This window comes from Eubalaena glacialis, chromosome 8, assembly GCF_028564815.1.
Source record: "Eubalaena glacialis isolate mEubGla1 chromosome 8, mEubGla1.1.hap2.+ XY, whole genome shotgun sequence".
In the NCBI taxonomy this organism is placed as follows: Eukaryota; Metazoa; Chordata; class Mammalia; order Artiodactyla; family Balaenidae; genus Eubalaena; species Eubalaena glacialis.
This window is the reverse complement of record NC_083723.1, coordinates 6,690,111-6,709,028: the sequence shown is the minus strand read 5'-3', so window position 1 is coordinate 6,709,028 and position 18,918 is coordinate 6,690,111.

The window sequence follows — 18,918 nt, the reverse complement described above, 5'->3', positions numbered from 1 at the left end:
AATTATTTGGAATCTTTGCTGGACCATTCACACATCTCCATTTCTTTGGGGTTGGTTATTGAAATAATATTGTCTTCCTTGAATTCACAGTGCCAAAGGATTTTTCATGTTTTTTGATGTCTTGAGTCTTGTCTTGCTGTCCTCACATTTGAAGATGCAGTCACCTCCTCCACTCTTTACTGACTAGCTTTGGGAAAGAAATGCCTTCACCTGTCAGCCTGGTTAGGGATTCTGAGGGTCTCTCAGACCTTCTCTATGGATTCATCTACTCCACACCTCTTGTTCCCTCTGAGGAAGAATTCTTAAGAGCCTTCTTTTGATCCTGCAAAGCCAGACTTGGTGCTTCCTGTTGGTTTTCCTTAAGGTAGTGTCCTGTATGTGTGCCTTCATCTAGTCCTGCAGAGCAGAGCTGGCTATCTGTGTGAAATGTTTGCACTCACTGTCTGCACAGGTGCTTTTGGGGACTCAGCCAGAGGAAAAAGGGAGTGAGGCATGTGGAGTGTTTGGGTGCCCTGGGCCATTTGGGGATCGATAAGAGAGGCATCACAGGTGGATCATGGCAGTCTTCCTGATGGAGACTGCAGAGCAGTTGGTAGGATATGGGACTCTCTTTCCTACTCCCAGGCTGTCTCAACCTCTCAGCTGTGCTGATCACCTCAGTAATCTGGGAGAGATAATAAAGAAGTGGGCCTCTTGAACAGCACTTTACATGTCTGGGGTAGCTGTGTGCTCACTCACTATGCTCTCACTTTCCCCCATGAGAGACACTGTGGGCCAAGGGGGGCTCTCTTGGCACTGAACTGTGCCTCCTCTGGAGAGGAATTACATGGTTAAAGTGAAACTATCTTTTTTTCTTTCTTCAGTGCATCTATTCTAGGATTTCCTCTCCGATGATGTGCTGGAATTTCTCTGCCAAAGTCCTGGAGTCCCACAGAAGTGCTCCTGTCCGTGGGTAGTTGTCAAATGTGACACTTCTGTGGGGGGATGATGGTAGAAAACTCCTATTCCATCATCTTGCTACACTACTCACAACATCTGTTTGAACTTTTTAATGGTTGCTCTAGAGTTTAAATGTACATCTTTAACTCATCATAGTCACTTGGAAATTATAAGTTCACATATAGTGTAAAAACCTTACAACCATAAGGTTTCTTCTCTTGCATTTTTTGTGCTATATTTGTCGTAGATTTTAATTCTATATATATAATAAGCCCCACAATACATTATTATGTTTTGCTTTAGGAAGTCAATTATCTTTTAAAGTAATTTAAAATAAGGAATAATATACTTTATATATACCCTTGTATTTACCATTTGTATTTATAGCACTTTTCATTCACTTCTGTACTTTGGTGTATTGATTTATTATCATCCTTATTTGGCCTAAAGAACTTCCTTTATCTTCAGTTTATGTTGTTTTTCTGAAAAATTTTTCAGTTGGCCTTTATTTCTGAAATATATTTTCACTACGTATAGAATTCTGGATGGATTTTTAAAAAATATTAATACTTTAAAGATGTCAATCTTTGGGTGGAAGCAGAGATGAATAGGCAAAGCACAGAGGATTTTTAGGGCAGTAAAAGTTTTCTGTATGATATTATAATAATTGGTATATACCATTATACATTTGTCTAAACTCATTGAATATACAATATCAAGAGTGAACCTCTAGGTAAGCCATGGGTTTTGGATGATTATGGTGTGTCAATGTAGGTCCATTCTTGTTTTAAAAAAATGTACCATTCTGGTGAGTGATATTGATGATTGGGGAGGTTACACATGTTTGGGATGGGGGGGTATATGGGAAATCTCTGTACCTTCCTCTTGATTTTATTGTAAACCTAAAACTGCTTTTAAAAAATTAAGTCTAAAAAATTAGTAGACCATTTGTTGAAAATCTTGCATGCTTCTTAAAACAAAGAAAGCACTTCAAGAAAATTGTCAGTCCATTGTCTTCCAGGTTGCATATTTTGGGGAAGTCTGTTGTCATCCTTGTATTTGTTTTCCTGTGTGTCATGTGTCTTCTCCTTCCTCTGATGCTTTCAAGATTTACTCTTTATGTTTGTTTTTCAGCAATTTGACTGTAGTGTGTGTGTGTGTTGTGTGTGTGTGTGTATCCTAATTGGTGTTTGAGTTTCTTAGATTTATATGGTTTTTTTTCTTTAATTAATTTTGGAAAATTCTTGGCCATTATTTCCTAAAGTATCTTTTTTGTCATGTTTTCTCTTTCTTCTTCTTCTTTGGAGACATCAATTTCATGTATGTTAGACAGTTTGATATTGTCTCACAGCTCCTGGATACTCTATTTTTATCACCTTTTTTTCTCTTTGTGTTTTGGTTTGGATAATTTCTATTGACCTAGTGTGTTCACTGATTCTTTCTTCAGCTGTGTCCTGTCTGCTGATAAAACCACTTAAGGAATTCTTCATTTTTGATATTGTGTGTGTGTGCATTTTTTCTAAAATCTACATTTGAATCTTTTTATAGTTTATATTTATCTGGTAAAATTCCCCTTATTTTCTCTGTGTTGTTTGTCTTTTCTGTTAGATCTTTTAGCACGTAAGTAATAGTTATTTGAAATTTCCATCTGATAGTTTCAGTATCTGGATCTTTTGTGGTTCTGACTTTGTTGCTTCCTTTTTCTCTTAAGGTTGATCTTATTTGTGTTTGTTCTGCTTCATAATTTTTGAGTGGATTCTGAACATTGTGTGTAGAACAGTAAACACAAAAGTAAATAGTATTTACTCCCCAAATGGGTATACCTATTTTTAGGCCATTGAAACCATACATCTATGTTATTTCATTTTAATAAAAGATGGCAAGCTAACCTAATGAGGGAAAGGGGTAGTATTAAAAATAGTTACTGGAGTAATTGGATATCAATATCCAAAAAAAAAAAAAAAAAAAGAGTGACAGAGTGTAAGAAAGAAAAGAGAAGGAAAATAAAGAAAAAGTAACTCAACTCTTACCTTGCCCTACATAAAAAAAATTAACATGAAAATGTATCATATACATGTACCACAATGTTTATTGCAGCACCATTTACAATAGCCAGGACATGGAAGCAACCTAAATGCCCATCGACAGATGAATGGATAAAGAAGATGTGGCACATATATACAACGGAATATTACTCAACCATAAAAAGGAACAAAATTGAGTTATTTGTAGTGAGGTGGATGGACCTAGAGTCTGTCATACAGAGCGAAGTAAGTCAGAAAGAGAAAAATATCGTATGCTAATGCATATATATGGAATCTAAAGAAATGGTACTGATGAACCTAGTGGCAGGGCAGGAGTAAAGATGCAGATGTAGAGAATGGACTTGAGGACACAGTGGGGGAAGGGGAAGCTGGGATGAAGTGAGAGAGTAGCATTGACATATATACACTACCAAATGTAAAATAGATAGCTAGTGGGAAGATGCTGCATAGCACAGGGAGATCAGCTCGGTGCTTTGTGACCACCTAGAGGGGTGGGATAAGGAGGGTGGGAGGGAGGCTCAAGAGGGAGGGGATATGGGGATATATGTATACATATAGCTGATTCACTTTGTTCTACAGCAGAAACTAACACAGCTTTGTAAAGCTATTATACTACAATAAAGATGTAAAAAAAAATGTATCATAAACCTAAATATAAGATCTTAAATTCTAAAACTTTAAGAATGAAGCATATGCAAAAATCTTTAGAACCTTAGGTTAGGCAAATATTGCTTAGAACTTGAGCATAATCTATAAAAAGAAAAATACTGATAAACTGGATTTTAACAAAATTTAAGCTATGCTTTCAAAACACACTGTTAATAAGATGAAAAGACATATTGGAAGAAAATCTTTAAAAACTTGATATAAGGTAAAAGAATTATACCCAGAATATATAAAGAATACTTACAATCCAATAATAAGAGATAAATAACTCAATTTTTAAATGGGCAAAAATTGGACACTTCAGAAAAGAATGTATGTGGATAGCAAGTGAGCACATAGAAAGATGCTCCATATTATTATTTATTAGGGAAACGTAAGTTAAATCCACCACTACTACATACCTACTAGATTGCCTAAAATGGAAAATATTTTTTTAACACTAATTCCTGGCAAGAATGTGGAGAAACTGGAACTCCTGTACATTATCTGTCAGAAGTCAAAACAGTACAAATAGTTTGGAAAATATTTTAGCAGTTACTTCTAAAGTTAAACATACAGTTAACATATGACCCATCCCTATCCTAGGTATTTACTCAAGAGAAATGAAAACATTTGCCTACACAAAGACCTGTAGGTGAATGTTTGCTTCAGCTTTATTCATAATAGCCCCAAACTGGAAACAGCCCAAATGTTTATCAACTAGTAAATGTATAAACAATTTGAGATACAACCATCAATGTACTCAGTGATAATAATGAAGGAACTATGGATACATGCATCAATAAGTTAAAAAAATTATGCTAATGGAAAGAAGCCAGACACAAAGGTTTCATATTCTAGGATTGATACTGTATGATTATATTCATATGACATTCTGGAAAAGGCACAATTATAAGGACATAAATGAAATCAGTGGTTTCCAGGGGCTGGGATGGGGAGAAGAGGGCTGACTGCAAAAGAGGCAGGAGGAGGCTTTTAGGTGTGATAGAAATGTTCTATATATTGACTATGGGGGTGGTTACATGACTAAAACTTCATTTAGAAGCTATTGTTTATACACATTTTTTAGAAAAATTTTAAGTTTACAGAAAAATTGCAGAGTATGGAGAGTTGCCATATACCACATTATTAACATCTTATACTAGTGTGGTACATTTGTTACAGTAATAAACTGATATTGAACCATTTTAATAAATAAAGTCTACATTTTTTTCAGATTTCCTTGGTTTTTATCTAATGTCCATTATATTTAGTTGTCATGTCTTCTCAAGCTCCTCTTGGTTCTGGTAGTTTTAGAAGTTTTTCAAACAGATTAAAATTTTGTTTCCAATTTCAAAATTTTTGAGACATGATTTCTTTTAATAAAAATCATACATTTCTATTTTAATAGAAATCATACAATAAATAACAAGTAAAAATATGACATTATAAAATCATGACATACTAACAATTAAAAAACATCACTTTCCTCTTTCAAATGAGCTGGTTTTGTAATATATTTACAAATTATCTGCTAGACAACATACTACTCACACAACAATGTATAATGTCATCAAATGCATAACTCATTTTCAATTTTAGAAGTTCAAGAAATACTTTGGTGTGAAATACTTGTGGCAAAGCGTGTATCTGTTTTGCATAAACATTTTCATTTTCTCTCTTCATGTCATAAATTATTGTGAAGATTATTCTTTGTCTTAAAGGTAATTTTTGTAAAAGTAATGCCGACTAAAAAAAAATTGCACAATGTCAAGAGTTGTGAGTTAAGTTTTATTTGGGGCAAAATGAGGACTATAGCCCGGGAGACAGCATTTCAGTTTCTGGAGAAACTGCTCCAAAGAGGTAGGGGGAAGGTCAGTATATATCAATATGTGCTTTTGGTGAAGGGGGAGTACATGCAGTCAGCACATAGTTTTTGCAGAAGGTTACTTCTAGTCACGAGGAACAGACAGCACCATGAAGGATTTTTGTGCTTTTCTAGATATAAGGAGATGCAAGATTTGGACTCATAAAATCATCTCCTGAAAATATCTAACTATCTGAAGACCAGTTCTGTCAGTTTTTTTCCAGAACACAGAGTGCCTCATTTCTCATCTCTCCCCTGAACTCCTTTCAGGGGGTGTTGAAGGTCAGCAGCTGCAGCAACCCATAATTTAATCCTTGTAGTAGTAGATGGCAAGTGCCAATTTGCAGGTGACGGTAATCATCTTGTTATCATATCATACGTTATGTATTTCTGGATTCAGTTTCTTTACTGTAACACCTTGCTTCGAAGACATGCAATAAATAAATTTCTTAAATGATACTAATTTTATAAACTTATGTGATAATCCTTATTTATTTTCAGTAAAATAGTCATTAATATTGTTTTTTTTTCTGGTCTTACAAAAAGTAGTTTTTTCTCACAAAAGTTGTTGTTCAAGTATTGTATTATTGAAAAAAATCCAGTAATATAATCTGACACGTTAAAACATATGTACTGTCATCCAATTGTATAGTAAAATTCTTACAACTCCTTTGTTCTAATATTTCTTACTTCATATTTTCAGTCTTTTCCATATATTTGCTTAAAAAAATGAGGTTTTCACTTGTTGCCTTATTATTGCCACTTATTTAATTATTGTTTTACCACAGTAGTAAGAATAAACATTAATCCAAAATATGTTGCGTTTTTGTCTTTCATTATTAAATAAGAACCCTAAAAGATACTTCTAAACTTTATTAGAGTGTAGTGAAATTTTGTAAACATTTCATTGAATTACCTTTGAATTAAACGTTGTTGAAAACAAACAGATTTACCCTCATTCTAGATGCCTAGTTTTAGAGTGTCGTAAAAGCTGATGGTTAAATATTTTGAAACCACTTAGGGTGGAACAACTAAGGGTGTATTTCCTTGATAATGTGGTTGGAAAAGATTTATCCTAGGAATGGACTTGTCAGTTTTTCAACTCTTAGTGTTCTTTATTAGTATTCTCTTCAATATTCAGTTTCTTTGAAGGAATGTCTTTAAGTCACTCGTCCATTTTGTGAGTGACAATTGAGCTAAAACCAGATGTAAAAATTCATAAATCCATCAAATGGATAAAAAAAGGAATTTAAAAAAATATCTTGAGTTTTTGTGCCCAGCTTTAAAAAAATTTTTTTTGAGGTATAGTTGATTTATAATGTTTCAGGTATACAGCAAAGTTATACTTATACATATACATATATATCTATTCTTTTTCAGATTCTTTTTCATTATAGCTTATTACAAGATATTGAATATAGTTCCCTTTAAATATCTTTTTATTTTCCTGGTTATGAAAGTAATTCATATCAATTGTAGTCAACATTGAATTTCAGGCATATATAGATATAAGTTAAACAAACTCATAATTCACAATCGAGATGATGGGAAAATTCAGGCATTTTCTTCTGAGGATGACGTTTTTTTCCCCATGGCCACATCGCGTGGCATGCAGGATCTTAGTTCCCCAACCAGGGATCGAACCCGTGCCCCCTGCGGTGGAAGTGCAGAGTCTTAACCACTGGACCGCCAACGAAGTCCCCAAGGATGACTTTTATGTGTGTGTGTGTATAAAGCATAAACACATCAGCCACCTCTTCCTTAACAAAAATTTGTTATAAATCAAATCTGCCATGCAGTAGAAATAATGTTTTAGATGGTTTGTGAAAATTGATAAACGAAGCGTTATTCAGAATGGAGCCGGGAGGCCCTGGAGGGGCTCTCACACAGGTACCACCATGCGGCCTGCATAACCAGCAGAAAGAATGAAGGTAAGAAGATCTGTTTGTATAAAATTCTTTGTATAAAATTCTCGTCTCAACTTCTTGTCTGTGATGATAAGAATGTTACTTTTCTTCTGCTACAAGGAGGACCTTTTTTACCTCCTGGGAATTTCATCTCATGCTTTTAAGGAAAGGAAGGAAGGGCCCTCCCTGGCCCAGCAACAATGCACTGATCACCCCTGCAGCCAAGGAGAAACTGCCACAACCTTGAACTCTTGTTCTCCTCCAGTGAACTTTATTCAAAGCAACCATCTCCAGGTTCCTCCTAAAACCTAAAAAAGGCTGACTTCCCCTTGGTCTCTTTGGACTTGCCTTTGACTCCCTGTAGCTTGCATGTCCCGAATTGCAGTTCTCTGCAATTCCCAAATAAACTCATCTTGCCTTCTTTAAAAAAAAAAAAAAAAAAAAACCCACCAAAAAAAACAATGTTATTTCATTTTTAAGGTTGACACATTCAAATGTCTTTATTTGTTCAACATAAATATTTCCTATGTCATTTGTCTTTAAAAGCAACCTTTTATGTAGCTGCTTAAAATACCATATTAATGAATAGTATGTTCTGTATGGCTGAATATTTAAGTTGTTTCTAATTATTCGTTACTATAAATAATGCTGTAATGAAGACCTTGGTACATAGATTTTGCCACATTCTTATTATCAGACTTTTCTCAGCTTACAGATTGGAGAAGAATCACCAAACTGCTCTCTATGGGACCTCAAAACATATTACCTTATAAGCCCCCAAGTAGCTTTCCTGCATAGTTTCATTTCATCTGAACCAAGAGAATGAAATTACTGATTTCATGCTGGCTAACTCAAAAAGCTGTCTGCCCAGAAGGGAAGGTTGTCCAACACCAAGACGTCTCTGTCCAGGCCAAAGTCAGCTCTGCAGTCCAGTCTGTGGTTCTGGTCAGCTCTAATATAGGTGCAAAAAAATTATCTCACCAAACTGCAAGGAGCATTCAAACACAAAAAAAGTTCTAAGGTTAATTCATAGAGCGATATTTTTTACTAACAATATCATTGATACCATGTAAAATATGTATTCCTATTAAATAAGGAAAAACCAAAAATATAAATGGCTGTTTTCCTAGGGTGGAAGAATCATAAAACATTTGAAATAGTATAATAATATAACTTCTAATAAACACAATATATATTACCTTATGTGCTATTATTTCTTGGTAAATTAATTTTTTTTCTTAATAGAAAGCTATATGATAATCTTTTATTCTGTTGCAACTACTGGTTGATGAATACCTCTGTCATCCAAGAGTAGCCTCTTAGTTTAAAGGAAACCACAAATTAACTTTTAATGATACATGGTTTATATTAACGATACAGGCCAGCCTTATCTCCATACTGTAGTTCTAGCAGCTGTGTGTACAGAATCAATTAGTCATTTGTCAATGGTAGGGCAATTAGGTCACTGCAGCTTCTAATTCAGTCCCTTTCCTGCTGTCAGAGCTTTGCTGTCCTCAAAATATTTGCAATAGACCTTGAAATCTACCTTATTTTACTTAAATACTGAAACCCAAGAGGCCTGAAGTTATCAGTAAACAAGAAAAGAAATTCCATCTTGTGACTGGAAGCAAGGTCCTGATTCACGTTTCATGACTCACTCAAAGAATGTGTTGCATTCCCAGCCACCCATCAGACGTATATAAAATGAACAGCATGCTTATGTTTGGATGTCTCTCAGAATTTATCATGTTGAGCCTCTATCTGCCCTGTTCGCTGAAGAAAGCCATGTGGTGTGGGGAATGTGGGTGAAGCAATGAACTCAGAATCGAAAAGGTCTGGTGCTTGGCCTGTGAAGAGGAAGCTGGAAGGTCTTGGTGAATAACCTCACCTCACCGGCCCTCAATTATTTCACCCAGAAAACAAGCTAGTTATGCTAGATGGCCTCTAGGAGTGGGGCCATCCTTTAGGTTGACTAGCTTTTGTAAAGAATGACACTGATGAATCCACGATGTGGTCCCAACAGAAAAGCCGTCTTCTTACCATCAGCACCTCAGTCAGCTCTGTCAAAAGTGTACGTCCTCTGCTCTGAAGTGAGCTGGGGGAAAGGGAGTGACAGGCTTATAATGGAACTGCTGCAAAAAACAGCCTGGAGTACAGGTCCCAACAACACAGGATTAATAACTATGTCCTTATACAGAAAGGAAAGGGTTTGTTTGTTTGTCTGAAACACTGCCTTAATGGAATCTCTGTTTTCCTTTTGTATTAAAGATGGGAGAAACAAGCCTCAAAGATAAACCCAGAATAAATTTACTTCAAGAGTACATTTAAATACATTCAACTTGAAAGAAGAAAGAAGAAGGATTTGTCTTACTAGATATTGACACAGCATTAAAACACAGCAGAACTGGCAAAAGAACAGACAAATAGACCAAGGCGATTTAACAGAGACCTGGGAGAAAGGCATTTGTATAAATGGGAACTTAATATACCATAAATCAAATGGGGAAGAATGGACTGTTTCATAGATTCTATTGGGAAAACTGGCTCACTCTATGCAGAAAAACAAAACTGAATCATTCCTTGACACCAGGTGAATTAAAGAACCAAGTGCCAAAGGTAAAATTACAAAGTCAATAGAGAAAAATATAAAAGGATATTCTTTCAACTAGGGACAGGAAAAGTCTCCTTGAACAAAATTTTAAAAGGCAGGCTCAAAGGCAAACATACTGGTGATGTTTTGACAGACAAATTAAAGATTTTCATTCCATGAAATGTAACTATGGGTAATTGAAACATGACAGAATTAGAAAAGTATTTATGATATCTAAAAGTGACATGCAACCTCTGGTTTCTAGTCCAACATATAGAGACGTTGGAAGTCAGAACTCCCATTCTCAGAACAAGAAAAAGAACTTAAATAAAAATCAACTTTTCTCAGATCTATCAGAGAACTGACCTCAGGGCAAACTAGCATGCCCCAAACCAGAGAGACAGCTGGGCAGATACAGAGAATCACAGCTCACTGAGAGCAAAGCTGCTGTTGGAAAGAGCAGCTGGAAATGGGAGCTTAAGCCTGGGCCAGCTTGCAAGATAAGAACTCCTGGAGACCCAGCTTTAGTTTTACCTCCAGAAGCCCTACCAGGTTCTCAGGGTAAAGATAGGAGAAAAAACCCTCATGCTTCTCGGGGGGAGAGGAAACGTTACCATTTTGAAACACACCCAGGGCATTCCATTCTCCTTAACAAAGACCTGCCCTCAAGAAAAACTATTTTGACAGAGTCTAAGCAACTTGGGTTTTACCACAGCCTAACCAAGGGGGACTGCGGGGGAGGGAAATACCCAACTCCAGCCTTCTCCAGCCTTCCACATCGGGATGGAATATACCCAATTCTACCTCTTTCTAGCCTTCCTGTCTTACTTAAGGTCTTAAGGGTGGGGCGGTGGCAGGAAGCTGAGAGTCACTTGTGGAGGTCACAGCCCAGGAGCACAGACTCACAAAAAGACTGAGATGGGATAATAGAATTCTAGAATCCTCTCCCCCCTCCACACCACCACACCAGGCGGCCACATCAGTAGCTCTCCTCTGTAATAATGGGAGCTTACAACTGAACTAGCTGCGAGGCTCAGCCTCTAGAAGGAGTATCTAGGAAAACACAAAGAATACAGGTGAGCAGCTTTTTTGCTAAAAATTCTCAGAGAAGATTTAAGTTTCTGACCTCTACAAACATTAAACACAGCCTACCTCCTACCCAGATAAATATAAAACCTTATATTATATATACATATAAATATAAAGTCCTGTTAACCTTAGTTCTTTTACCCAGCTATTTTCATGTCCAGCTTTCAACAAAAAATTACACAGCTTGATAAAAGGAAAAAATACAATCCAAAGAGGCAAAGAAAGAATTCCAGACTCAGATATGGCAGGGATAGGGATTTTGGAATAATCAGACTGAGAATTTAAAATAACTATGATTAATATGCTAAGAACTCTGATGGGAAAATGGTCCACATACAAGAATAGGTGAGCAATGTAATTAGAGAACATGTAAACTTTTAGAAAGAATTAAAAGGAAATATGAGAATTAGAAACTCTGAAGCAAAAATAAAGACTGCCTTTCATGGGCTCACCAGCAGCCAGACACATCTGAGGAAAGAATCAGTGCAATAGAAACTTCCCAGGGGACTTCCCTGGTGGCGCAGTGGTTAAGAATCTGCCTGCCAATGCAGGGGACATGGGTTCAAGCCCTGGTCCGGGAAGATCCAACATGCCGCGGAGCAACTAAGCCTGTGTGCCGTAACTACTGAGCCTGCGTGCCACAAATACTGAGCCTGTGCTCTAGAGCCCGTGAGCCACAACTACTGAGCCCGCGTGCCACAACTACTGAAGCCTGTGTGCCTAGAGCCTGTGCTCCGCAACAAAGAGAAGCCATCTCAATGAGAAGCCCACGCACCGCAACGAAGAGTAGCCCCCGCTTGCCACAACTAGAGAAAGCCCGTGTGCAGCAACGAAGATCTAACGCAGCCAAAAAAATAAAAATAAATAAATTAATTAATTAAGAAAAAAAAAAAGAAACTTCCCAAATGGGAAAACAAAGAGAGAGAGAGAAAAAAAAAAACCACACAACAGAATATCCAAGGACTGTGGGATAATTCTAAAAGGTGTAAAGGTGATACACAATTGCTATCTAGAATGCAAAAGAAAATACTGCCAATCAGTAAAAACAGCAATAATAATAAAACATTAATCTCTATTTTCAAGAAACCAGTAAATTCTAGAAACTAGAAAGAGAAGAGGAAAACAAAGACAAGCTAGGATATGAAGAGATGCTTAAACTCATTCAAAATCATTAAAACAGAAATTTAAAAAAAAATGAGGTATCACTTAATACTCCTAGATTGGCAAAAATTAGAATGCTGCATAATGCCAAGTGTTGGCAGAGATGTGAGGGTTTGGGAGCGTCCATGCACAAGTGAATGGAGGGTAGACTGGTACCCACCTCAGGGCCATCTGCTACGTCAGGTGAAGAATGTGTACGGTATGTATACTATGCATCTACCTATACATTCTAAAGAAATTACTGCAAAGGATACAGGGGAGGTGTGTGCAGAGTTCATTGTGATAGTGAAACAAGAAGGAAGAGGGCAGGGCACAACTGTTAAAAGAACGACGTAGCCTTGGATATGACATAAACTGGCTAGAACCAACTAGGTCCAAGATGGCAGAAAATTCAACTTCCAGTGGACCTTGAGCCTTATTATACACTCATTGTAATGGATTAACATATGCTAAATAACACACCCACAGGCGCCCTGACAGTTACGAGGCTGACCATAACAGGCCAAAAAGTGTGCAGTGGCCCAATTCCTGGAAGTCCCTGCCTCTTCCCCGAAATAGTTGAAATAATCCTCCCACTCATTAGCCTATGAAATTACCAAGCCCATAAAAACTAACCACACCATATTTCGGGGCCTCTTGCCTTCTGAGATGGACCACATTCTGTCTCTGGAGTGTGTATCTCTCTAAATAAATCCACTTCTTACCTATCGCTTGTCTCTCACTGCATTCTTTCTGTGCATAAAGAGCCTGAACTTCAATAGGTCCTCAGACCAGGTGTGTGATTTTAATTAAAAGACAGTGGGTTCAGGTCCTAATCTGAGTTTTGGCTGGGTTCGAGTCCCGGCCCATGAATTGAAGTCCCAATCTGAGTTGTGGGGTTCCAATAGTAGGAAGTAGGAGTCAACCTGGATGACATCACCAAAAAATAGACGGGAAAATTGCTGTCTATACCATGCAGAGTCACGTGTGAAACACAGTGAAATATAGTACAGTACTGCTTACCTCAAAAATCACAAGCCCTCGAAAATACATGTCTTGAAAGAATACGAACAAATGAAAATGTATATGTTAAATAAATTAGAATGGTTGATCATGGGGAAAGTGGGAGCTGGCAAGTGGCAGTGGAGGATGGAGATAAAAGAAAATTCAAAAGACACAAGAGAAGAGGACATTCAAGGATCAATGATGGTAATGTGGACTAAGATGAACTCTCATCCCTCTGCATCTGTGTTAAGGAGAAAAAAAAGCTAACAAAAAGTTCATGATCGGGACTTCCCTGGTGGTGCAGTGGTTAAGAATCTGCCTGCCAATGCAGGGCATACGGGTTCGAGCCCTGGTCCAGAAAGATCCCACATTGCCGCGGAGCAACTAAGCCCGTGTGCCACAACTACTGAGCCTGCGCTCTAGAGCCCGCAAGCCACAGCTACTGAGCCCGCGAGCCACAACTACTGAAGCCCACGTGCCTAGAGCCTGTGCTCAGCAACAAGAGAAGCCACTGCAATGAGAAGCCCGCGCACCGCAAGGAAGAGTAGCCCCTGCTTGACACAACTAGAGAAAGCCTGTGCGCAGCAACGAAGACCCAGTTCAGCCAAAAATAAATAAATAAATAAATAAAATTTATTAAAAAAAAAAAAGTTCATGATCAAGGCCATTGAGCATATGGAAAGACTGTGCAAGTGACGGGGTCCCCGTGGTCTGGAAGGGAGCTCGGCCGACTATGTGTGGCAATTCATCCCCCCCCACCTACCTTTTTCTTAATGGGCCAAACTTACTCACAGTGGCCATTTAGGGAAAAGGAAAAGATTAACATTCTCTAAGATTCAGCTATTAAAGCGATTTACTTCAGTGCTATCCAAACTCCAAACATATATTTCCAAGAACCTACTGCCTGTTGTCACATGGATGTCCTGAAGGAACTTCTGATTCAAAAATCAAACACTTTCTCAGCTCCTGAAGCCGCTGAAGCCGCTCTTCCCCTGTGCATTGGGGGTGTGCCGCTACCACTGACCCCCAACTCTTCCCACTGACCGCAATCTCCCGCTGCAGGTCACTGAAATCCACCCCTCCTGTACCCTCACTGCCCCTCACTGTCACTGAGTTAGTCCTCAGAGACTCTTCTCTGGATAATTACAACGCATCCCTGTAGGCTTCCTTCCCACACTGTATAAACCAGATCTGCTCATTTCTGCTCTCTGGTTAAAAGCCCTCACTGGGACTCCACTGCCTATGGGTTAGGAGACTCGATGACAGGATTCTATCCCACCTCCGTCAGTGCATCAGTCAGATACAGGCTGGGGTGCTAGGTTCTGCTGTGCTCACAAATCTTAATGGGTGATAGAAACGAAGGTTTATTTCTCACTCATGCTACGTGTCCATCAAGAGACAGCTGCTGCTCTGATTCATGTCATCTTCATTCTGGAATGCAGGCTGATGGGGCCGCCTCTCGGGATCCTTTCTGGTCGGAGAAAATAGAGAGCAGGGCAAACACACCACGGCCAGCCAGGCTACTGAAGCTTCCCCCAGAAGTGCCCCGAGCCATTCCTGTTCACATTCCATGTGGTCAAGTCTGGCATTAGTGAGATAGGGAAGTACACCCAATGCTCCAGGGAGGGACTGCAGATATTTGAGATAAACAATAAGAGCCCATCACACATAGGTGACTTGCTTTTGATTGGAATCTCTGCCTGGTTCACACCTAGACATTCTTTAAGGCATATCTTAACTTTTACTTCCTCTGCATTTATATCTCTGACTTTGCAGGTAGAGTTTATTGTTCCTGTAGCATTTGGGACATGCCTCTACACTCACACTTTCATCTTCTGTGGTAATTGCATATTTCCATGTTTGTCTTCTCATTAGATTTTGAACTCTGTAAATGTAAGGATACAGTCTTTACCATTTTGGTGTTTGGAGCATGTGTACTTTTTTGTGTGCGGAGTGTGGCACTTGGTGCTTAGTTGCTTGATAATTGATTGCTGAATTCATATTTATTGACCATTGTGGTGGCCATGAGACTGTAGCTGACAGACCAGCTACAGACCATGTAACTGACCCAAGGGCTTTAGCTGCCATGCTCTGAAATTTACTGCTGAGTTTACACAGATGCGTACCTCCCATGCACTCCCCCCAGCCCATGACTTAGTGCAGGCCGGTTCCTGGGAGATGCCGGACCCCTCTACTGGCCAACGTTGTCTCTAGGACTCCCCAGCACCCTGACAAAACTTACAAGTACAGCGCAGCATTCTGGGACGCTTCCACCCCTCCCGCCTTCTCCTTCACTTTGAGTAAGACTTGCGTCATGTCTGCCCACACTCCCAGCCGCCCCGCCCCCTCCCCGCGTTCTCTCACAGGTGTTTCCCCATCATAACATTCTTGCACGTTTCATCCCTTCTTGGCATCTGCTTCTTAGAGGATTTAGACTAACATAAGAAACTTTCGTTGTTATAATCACTAGCGGCAGAATATGATCAAACTTCTTTGCGAGCTTTAAAGAGAGAATTGCAACAGCTAAGGAAATCAGGAAATTGCTTCCTGGCAGAGGTGGATGTGACTCAGGCTTTGTAAGTGGGTTTGCCTGTGGTGTTGGGGGGGAGGTGCGTGGGAGGAGGAGGAAGAGGGGTGGGAAAGGGAGTCCTCCCCAGGGACATCCCTTCTCATCCCTGCACAACGTGGTGAGTTTGCTTTTTAAATCTCCAGACTCAGGTTTCTTTTAAATATTGGGGAAAGATTCTTCCAGCACACATTAACTTCTTTTCTTTTCTCTATTTTCCTTTGAGTTATTTATTCTGTTTCTTTTGTGCGGCTTTCTCCTCTGGGGAGGCTGATTATTCACAATTTGGCTTTGTGACTCTCTCTAATACCTTGGTCAGCACTTTCATTCCTTCCCTCCACGTCCTGGGATCACTTCTCAGATGCCTTCCCCATGTCAACAGTAGGACGGTCTGCAGTATCAGATTTGCTGTTCTCTCTCCAACAAACATTTCAGTTTGGCTCTCTTGTGATTTTAGTTTCCATGCAGTCTCTCCTTGCCTCAGCTCAAGTTTCTGTTTTTTTTAAGAGTATGGAACAAATATATTTTAAAATATTCTTCTGTTGCCTGCAGCAAATCTATTTCAGGGAAAGTTTTCCATTCAAGTCCTGAGGCATTGTTCCCCCTCTCTAATGTAGCAGATCTGTCCTTATTGGCTCGCTCTGTGTTGTCCCGCCTTCCTAAGAACGGGGTCTGTAGCTCTGGACCTTGGCTGGACGCAGACAGGAGTCTGTGAAAATCCCCGGGATGAAGTTCTCTTGTTCACAGACGGTAGTGCGGGAAGCCATCTGGGAAGAGACATGTGAGAAGTCACGTGATGAAATGGGTCCAGCACCACGGGTTAGGAAGGAGGTGTATCCGGTTATGAGCCTCTGGGGCAGAGACCAGAAGGAAGAAGCAACAGAAAGTGGGCAGCGGAGCCTGGAGAGTTCCCCGGAGCCAAAGAGTTTGTCAGCAGTGACTTTTCACGGAGCGCTGGCAGCCCTGGCAGGGGCAGGAAGGAAGCTATTAGAAATACCAGTCTTGTCTAGACATGCATGTTGATTATTTAGGTTTATTTATCCGAGAATGAAGAGAAACTCTTCCAGACCTTTTTTTTTTTTTTAACAGTTGTCATACACTGAGTCTCCTTAGCGCCCTCGGAGAGTACTTGGATGTGGCTGAGACCCTGGCAAGTACTAACCACGTGTCTAAGGGTCCCTTAAGGCATGCAAGCAGGTCCACTCACGTCTGAGGGAGGGAGGGCACTGCAGTTGGGCGGTGGTTCAGAGACACAGAGGCAGGCGAACGTTATCCAGGCCGTGTCCAGGCTTTGGAACTCCACCACGAGCCTAACCTCCGCCCTCCGCCCCCAGCTACGCAAAGGCAAGGGCGAGCTTTGCAGAACTGCCCGGCATCCTCTTCCCCACTGGCCTCCCGCCCCCTCCGCCTCCTCTGTTAGTTCAGCTCCAATAATGTCCACGTGGGTCTCTCTTTAGACCCACTGTCTAGTTCTCAGATTGCTTCAGCTCGGTTCTGCTCTTCAAGAATTTTCCTACATTTATACTGATGGCAGGGTTTTTAGGACAGTAGTTTGCGGAGACAGAAAGAGGCCCCAGGGGGCGCGGACTGGGCTGTGGTTGCCTGCTTCCCAGGGCGGGAGCTGGGGTCGGAGGGACGGGCTTGGTCAGGGCTCCTCCTTCTTCCGAAGCGCGCTGCTTTGGCTCACGGAGCAGAGCATATGTTATCCATTAACTGTGTTTTTAAATCTGGTCCCAGTGATGATTTATTTAGTAAAATGGCCTCCGATTTTTGGTATATGTTGACTATTCTCCTTAATTTTCTATACTGATGCAGACCTTTTCCTATTTGTTTTCATGAATATTTTAATGGAAGTTGAGTGACACCTTTTACTTCTGTTTCTTAGGATTTTTTTTTTTTTTTAATGACAACTAAGAAACAAATCTACTGCTTTTGAATTTGGTTTCTCTGAATGTATTTTTTCAGAGAACTCTCAGTGCTTTGTACAATTATATTAGCAATTATTTGAAGGCAAGGGTTGAATCCTGGGCAGCTGACGACTAGCGGAAAGACTTCTCGTTATATTAGGCGACCTAATTCTAATCTTTGTTGTAAGACTCTTAACTCTTAGTTTTCTCAAGTAAAGGGTGAAAGGGATGGGCTAAAGGGTTTAAATTTCATCTTTTAAGTTTCTCTATCAGACTGGCTGTCAAAGCAACAAAAAGTTAGAGAATATATTTGAAAGAAAATTATGTAATATTCTATTTTTATTATACCTCAAGAAGAAAAAGACCACAGTCCTGTGTACTGATTCTCAAAGTGTGTTCCAGGGAAACTGGAAGAGTCAGGGACTCCTCTGAATCCCCTTCAGAGGGTCCACAAGGTGAGAATAACTTTCATAATAGCACTACGATGTTGCTGGACTTTTTCTCTCTCATTTTCTCATGAGTGTGTGATGGAGTTTTTCAAAGTCTGCATGATGTGTGATATCACAACAGATTAGTGCAAAAGCAGATGAAAGAATCCAGCTCTCTTCTATGAAGCAAGACATTAAAGAGACTTGCAAAATTGTGAAACACTACTCACTAAATTTTTTTGTTAAAAATATAGCTTTTAAAAATAAAAATATGTTTTTTATTTTAATGTGTAGTTGATTTATTATTGATATTTTTAATGAATTAAGTTGATAAAGTTATGTTTTTATTTTAAGTACCAAAAATACTGATAGATATGACCCACATTAAGTATAGGTTCCTTGGAGTCCTCAATAATTTTTAAGAGTGAGAAGGAATCTTAAGACCAAAAAATTTGAGGACCACTGACCAAAGCGTCAGTCTTAGTATTAAATAGTAGATAGTTATGCAGCCTCCACCCCTGAGGTTCTAAAAGACCAAAGGCCAATTCATTCCCATGTTTTAAAAATTAATGTTCATCAGACATCATTTTTCAAAACTAGTTGTTTATAATAACTAAGAGGGGGGGGATGCCTTGTCTTTCAGATAGTTCTCAGGCTCTCTACGTGTTTTTTAAAAATTGTGTTTACTTCCACAAATAGTTGTTATTTATTGAGCAGTTATTTTGTATTGAACATTTCACATGTGCGAACTCATTTAATCGTCATGACAACGATCATGAAGCAGGCACCA